At 39.7% G+C, this 7,464-nt stretch overlaps 1 pseudogene; it reads right to left on the reverse strand.

Moving 5' to 3' along the window:
• Positions 1-1,527: 1,527 nt before the first annotated feature.
• Positions 1,528-2,427, reverse strand: LOC128590127 (nucleophosmin-like; annotated as a pseudogene).
• Positions 2,428-7,464: the final 5,037 nt, after the last annotated feature.

Below are 7,464 nucleotides of genomic sequence, written 5' to 3' on the forward strand. Positions count from 1 at the left end.
AGGAGATTAGCCAGGCATGGTGGCTCAGGCCTCTGTTTCCAGTACTTTGGGAGGCCAAGGAAGGAAGATCCCTTGAGCCCAATTGGAGACCAGCCTGGGTAACATGAAACCTGATTTCTCCAAAAAATAGTGGGCACAGGGGCATGTGTCTATAGTCTCAGCTACGCAGGAAGCAGAGACAGGTGGATCACTTGATCACCGGAGCTGGAGGTTGCAGTGAGCTATGACCATATCATAGCACCACAACCTGCGAAATAGAAAGACCCTGTCTTGTCTAAAAAGAGATTAAAACAAAGAAAGGGAGACCTCCTGTGTGCTTAAACAGCACTGTACCCAGACCCAGAGGTGGAAATGGTGGACAGTCTGGCAGCTGGGCAATGAGGACAGTGAGCTGGAAGGAGGAAGTGTCCTATGAGGCAGGATAAGTGTTATGTCTTTAGTCTCAGCTATATTCAACATAAAAGGGGCTCTGTTTTTGTCAGTTGGCATGTTGTCATGAATAACTCAACTTATTACCAATTAATTCTGACAAGTTTGATTCTGAAGTGTTTGTTCATCCCATGAGCTGTGTGCTGGACATCTGGGTACCACTGACAGCATTTTCCTGTGGGGCTGTGGTTGGTTCAGGCATCTGCAGGTGGCAATTCTTAAGACACTGCTGCTTCCTTATTTGCTAACTGAACCCTAACCGGCATTAATTCCCTTCTCTCTTTACTTTTCCTGCTTCCAAAGCAGCCCCCTACGAAACTTTGCTTTCAAAAATCTAGTTATTCAAAAACCATGCACACACCAATTATTTATTATACATTAAAATGTTTACATATACTGGTGGTTATCCCAGATTAGTAGGTGCATTCATTTCCCATGGCTGTTGGAACAAATTGGCATAAACATAGTGGCTTACACATTATAGTGCATTATAAACAGGATGGCCAGATATTGCTTGTTATAGAAATGAAAAAGTTTACCAAACTGTTTAAACTATTTTCTTTCTTTTTTTTTTTTTTTTTGGAGACAGAGTCTCACTATGTCACCCTCAATAGAGTGCTGTGGTGTCACAGCTCAGCAACCTCAAACTCTTGGGCTTAAGCGATTCTCTTGCCTCAGCCTCCCAGGTAGCTGGGACTACAGGTGCCTGCCACAATGCCTGGCTATTTTTTGATTGTAGTTGTCATTGTTGTTTGGCAGGCCCAGGCTGGATTCGAACCCACCAGCTCCAGTGTACGGGACTGGTGCCCTAGCCACTGATCTACAGGTGCAGAGCCTAATTTTTCTATTTTTAGTAGAGGGAGGGTCTCACTCTTGCTCAGTCTGGTCTTGAACTCCCAAGCTCAAGAGATTTGCCTGCTTGGTTCTCCCAGAGGGTTGGGATTACAGGCGTGAGCCACCAGGCCTGGCCTTAAACTAGTTCCTTAAAGAGACTCCCTCCACTGCTAGAGATCTTGAATAGTCCCTCAGTCATCAGGAAGCAATTCCTCACATAATTGATGAACTTAGCTTCCACTTTGGGAGGAGAACCACCTTTTCTCAGACTTGCATTTTTGCCTTAATGTCTTCCTCAGAACCAGGTCCTTTTGGAATTTTAAGAGTTTTTTTCTGGTTTTTGAAGAATTTTTTACCTTTGATCTTGGTGTTGATGATTTTGAATCTTTTTCATTCTGGTTTGATTCTTGTGCATTTTTGGCTGGAGTATCTGGTACAGATTTCTTCACTGGAGATTTTTCTTCAGTTTCTTCATCATCAGAATCATTATTATCATCATGTTCTTCATTCTCATTGTCATCATCTTCTTCTTCATCATCTTCAGCAGCAGCAGCAAGTTATACTTTTTTCTATAGAACCTTGCTACCCCATCCAGGGCAGATCGCTTTCCACACATATGTAAGAGTTTCACATCCTTCTCCTCTGCATCTTCTTCCACAGCTACTAAGTGCTGCCCAAAGACAGGCACAGGTCCTGAACCACCTTCAACCGTAAGACCACAGGTTGTGAATTTCTCTAAATCAGGATAAATTCGAATGCCCCCAAGAGAAACCGTTGGCTGTACAGACATTTTCAAGGTCGCCAGTGTTACCTCAACAGGACTGCCTTCATCAGTCACTGCCTCTGTTAAACAACGGCAATGTGTCCTTTGCACCAGCCCCTAAACTGACTGTTCTAAAAGATTACTGGTGCTCGTTTTCATCATAATTTTCCCTCAAAATGAGAATCTCTGTCAGCCTTCAGTTCACAAGCAAAAAGATAATTCTGAGACTTCAGGGGGCTCCCGTCTACATCCATCGAATTTTCCGTGGGGTGGTGGCACACACTTAGGTGGGAGAGAGGTGGATGGAGGTAAAAGACCACTGCTCCAAAGAGCAGCTGCGCAGGAAGGATCACACCAGGGAAAGCTGTTCTTTGAATTTTTATTATATATATATGTATCATTTTTACTACTGGGATTGGGAGTGGGGGTAATATTTGTTATAAAAAGTCTTCTCTATCGGGGTCACCATTGAGTATTCTGCTTGAGAACATTTTGACATATCTGTAACATATACTTCTAGTCTCTGATATTTAGAATAAGGGATCTGAATTTTTACCTTTTATGACATTTATGAAACAATTTGCCTTATATGATAAATGCTTACACAAAGCATTCATGAATGTGATGTTTGGGACCCTGTTACAAAGGCTTTAGACATGTTAACCTAACTCATTTGCCACACACAATACTTCAGAGAGATAGCTACTACCATTTTAACCATTTTAAAGACAGAAATGAGGTGCAGAGAAAGCACAAAAGTGAGACACAGAGAGGTTAAGTTACTTGTCTGAGGCTAATAAAAAGAAATGAAGCTGAAACTCAAACTCTAGAGGCCATCCTCTGAAGGATTCTGCTGTAGTGGCACTCATATTTTTATACCTTCCTCTTCTTTTTTAAAAAATTGTGGTAACTGGGCGGCGCCTGTGGCTCAGTGAGTAGGGCGCCAGCCCCATATGCCGAGGGTGGCGGGTTCAAACCCAGCCCCGGCCAAACTGCAACCAAAAAATAGCCGGGCGTTGTGGCAGGTGCCTGTAGTCCCAGCTGCTCGGGAGGCTGAGGCAAGAGAATCGCGTAAGCCCAAGAGTTAAGAGGTTGCTGTGAGCCGTGTGACGCCACGGCACTCTACCCGAGGGCGGTACAGTGAGACTCTTGTCTCTACAAAAAAAAAAAAAAAAAAAAAAAAATTGTGGTAACTGTTTTTGTCTTTCATCTTCTCACCATTTTTTGAGAAACTAATTTTTTTCTATTAGCACAGCAAAATCACAAAAGGAAGTAGAGCATTTCTCATAACTTTTGTTCCTCTCTTAGTACATAAAGGCCATGAATTCCTTGGTGGTCACTCTTTTGTGGAAGGATATTTGAGTTGATTCTAAGAATAGTAGAACTTCTGTAAATTGACCACCCAAGGGACTGTAACAAACTATAACATACGGAGTCAACATATGGAGGTGGTCAGCATCAGGAACTAGGCCTACTGTACTGATACATGGATGTGGTGCATGTCTGCTCTATGAAAATTAGGTCAACTGAAGGAGGTGGTCAGTTGTGGAGGTTCTACAGTATTTGATTTCCAGTCACGTTTGTGTTATTTCTGGTGTCATTTGAATGCTTTTATTCAAATCCTGCTCTACCATAATCAGAACAAATACACTAAAATTCTCTTTTGCATTTATTTCAGGAAAGAGAAAAGAAAACCAAAATATATTGATTAGCTTCTAAGCCAGAAAGTAGAAAGTGCTTTTCCAAATATCCTAGTTAACTTTCACAAGTGTTACCATTCCTATTTTGCAGCTGAAGAACAAGACCTCACAGAATGATTATATCTAGCATTTACGATGGCATGCTGGGATCCACCACTCTACTTTAATGCATGGTCTTAGTCAATCCTTAGAACAGCCAGATGAGGTCGTATTCTTTATCTCCATTTACAGATGAGGAAACTGAGCTTTAAGGAGATTAAGTAAATCCCATGAGATCATACAGCAAGGTGGTGTATATGACTTAAAAGACTATTTTCTTTTCTCTATGCCACACTGGGATCTTGGCTGCAAGAATTTGTTATTCTTAATGTTTCTTTCTGTGAATTTCTCTAAAGAAGGATAAATTCAAATGCCTACAAGTCCCAGGCAGATAACAAAATAGAGAGAGACAAGCCGTGTGTCAGAAGCACAATGATGGTGGCTCAGTGGAAATGGCAACTGACCCTCTCGGCCTTGACACCCAAAAGGGGCATGGGCAGAACTGAATTGCGATATAGTTGATGTCCTTCATAATTCTCTATATTTTAATTTATGCATTTAAAAATATTCTGAGAAAGAAGTCCATGGGGATTTAAGTTTGTGAGTCTTTGTGCGTGCACAAAATAAAAGTTAGGAAAGCCAGCACTCAAAAACAATTGACACTGACAAGGGTTCAGAGTCCTTTTGAGTGATTTCCATGCCAGGCCTGCATTCCAGATCTTCATATGTTTCAAAATGAGCTAGAAAGTGATACTTTAAATTAGACTTTTTAATTTATTGATGAGGGTAGTTAACTTAGTTTTTCACTATTTGGTCTCTACACCACAGAGCCAGGTTTAGAAACCGAATAGTTCCCTTTCCCAATTTTCTTCCCTCTTTTCTCATAATCTCATGGAATTCTTTTCCTTATTTCATATAACACTTTTTAAATAAATATTTTGTTTCTAACTTACAGTATCCTTTTTATCACACAGGTAATACACAGGCAGCCAAGAGAAGAACTGGTGTTGGGTCCAGATCTGTTAAGATATTACACATTTAATATTGACCCAATGCTGCTGCCCACGCCTCAGAATGTGGCTTGGAATGGTGACACCACACTGCACTCACCTCTCTTCTGGTTCAAAAGTTTGCTCCCCACTGCCTTTTTTTTTTTTTTGCAGTTTTTGGCTGGGGCCAGGTTTGAACCCACCATCTCCGATATATAGGGCTGGCACCCTACTCCTTTGAGCCACAGGTGCCGCCCCCGCTGCCTTTTATTCCACTAGAAATCTCAGGGTATTTCCCTGTGTTTACTTGGGCAAATGTTACCAGTTCTGTAATTATTGAGTCTCTTTCATTCAGGGCCAGGTGGGCCTGCTTCCTGCTTTTGGGCAGTTTGCCCCATTGTACTTTGTCCTTCACTAAGATACCACCTGACTTAAGCTCTTAAATATTATATGGATACAAGTAATACACTAATAACCCCCATTGTCAAAATGAAACAAAAATGTATAAAGTGAGGGATTCAAACAACATTGATTCCCCTCCCAAACATACTTTTAAGATTGGCTTATAGCGTTCAGCTCTTTTCTATAAATATATCTATAGTTTGGATTTTAAACATAAAGGGAATCATACTGAATATTGGGAAGTGTGCTTTTTTCATTTTTTCGATATTTATATCAATAATTATCATCTATTTTGTTCTTTTTAGATACAGCTGAGTATTGCATGGTGGGCACATACCATGCTTTGTTTAATCAGTTTCTATATGATGTATATTTAGGCTTTATCCAATTTAGCCCTATTATGAACAGTGCTGTAATAACACTGTTAAATATGAAGGGGAGGAGAATATGCCACCTCAACATATGCCACTTTGGCATATTGATTATTTTGAGCTGAAGGCAATTGAGAAAATGCAGATATAAGAAAAGTCCTCTGCTCTCCCCCTGTTTGCCTGAAGACAGGACATACATTTGTGAAGGTTCCCCCCCTTATCTTTACCAAGAAGGACACAAGTTAATTACTGGAGATAACTCTAGACCCTTACCAGCTGGGAAACTGTACCAAAGGACTCCACATAACCAACTTAACCAGCTTGTCTTCCCTTCGTTCTCCCATTTATTTACCTTCCTGCAGTTTGCAAGAGAAACTCAAAGTCCTCTTCCTTTTTTTGTCCCTCCCTTAAAATTTATTATGCTCTTGTTTAGATACTATCTAAGCCCAAGTTCCAACCATCCATTGAGTTACTCATCTGTGAGAGCTCCCATATGTATATGTGATGCACATGCTCATAACATTGTTTGTTTTTCTCATGTGAATCTGCCTAGCATTAATCTAATTTTCAGGGCCCCAGCCAATAAACTAATATGGTAGAGAAGAAAATTTTTCCTCCCCTACATAGGCATGTGTCTATGTTTGTATGGGACTATTTCTCTAAGATAGAAACCTCAGAGTAGAATTGCTATATTAAAGCTATGAGTATATAAAATTTTGACAGCGACTGCAAAATTGCTATTGAAGGTAGCCTTTAGAATAGACATTTTTGAAAGTAAAATACCGAAGAATGTATTTCACCAAGGAAGAGAACAACCTCTACAAGGACAACTACAAAACACTGATAAAAGAAATCATAGATCACACACGAAATGGAAAAACATCCCATACTCATGGGTTGGAAGAATCAATATTATTACAATGCCTGTACTGCCTCAAGTGATTTACAGATTCAAGGCAATTCCCATCAAAGTACCAACATCCTTCTTTCACAGAACTAGAAAAAAAATCCTAAATTTCATATGGCACCTAAAAAGAGCTCAAATAACTGAAGTGATTTTAAGCAAAAGAAATAAACCTAGAGTCATCACATTACCTAACTTCCAATTATACTACAAAACTACAGTAACAAAAACAACACAGTACTTGTTTAAAGATAGACACTTGGATAAATGGAATGGAATAGAGAACACAGACATAAAACCATATTGCTACAACCAACTGATTTTTGAAACAGCAAAGGACAACACACCCTGAGGAGAGGAGGCTCTATTCAGTAAATGGTCCTGGGAAAATTGGAGAGCCACGTGTGGAAGAATGAAACTAGAGCCCCATCTCTCACCATCAGAAAAAAAAAATCACCTCAATATAGATTAAAAAGTTAAATATAAGACCTGAATCTATAAAAATTCTAGAAGAAAATATTTGAAAAACTCTTTTGGACGTTGGCTGAGGCAAAGAATGTTAGAGTAAGACCCCAAAAGCAAATATAGCGACAACAAAAATAAATAAATGGTACTTAGTTAAACTAAAAAGCTTCTACCCAGCAAAGGAAATAATCAACAGGGTAACTAGACAACATACAGAATGGGAAAAAATATTTGAAAACCGTACATCCGACAAAGGACTAACATCCAGAATCTACACAGAACTCAAATCGGTAAGAAAAAAAAATCAAAAGTGCACAAAACCACGAACAAATCCTGTCCTTTTTGAAGGACTCCTCTGGCTGCTGCTTTCCCCTCCAGTTGGCTAACAAGATGCAAGGCATGCCTACAGTCCCTCCAAGTGAGAGTATGTCAATATTACACGTGCTTATGCTGGGTTGGTAACTGCTCACAAATTATTGGAGCTTTCGTTAATGTAAGTTCATTGTTGTAATAATTTCAGTATTTAAATAAACATTTTTAAAACAATAATTTAGTCTGCTTTCTTTGT

This window comes from Nycticebus coucang, chromosome 1 (genome assembly GCF_027406575.1).
Source record: "Nycticebus coucang isolate mNycCou1 chromosome 1, mNycCou1.pri, whole genome shotgun sequence".
In the NCBI taxonomy this organism is placed as follows: Eukaryota; Metazoa; Chordata; class Mammalia; order Primates; family Lorisidae; genus Nycticebus; species Nycticebus coucang.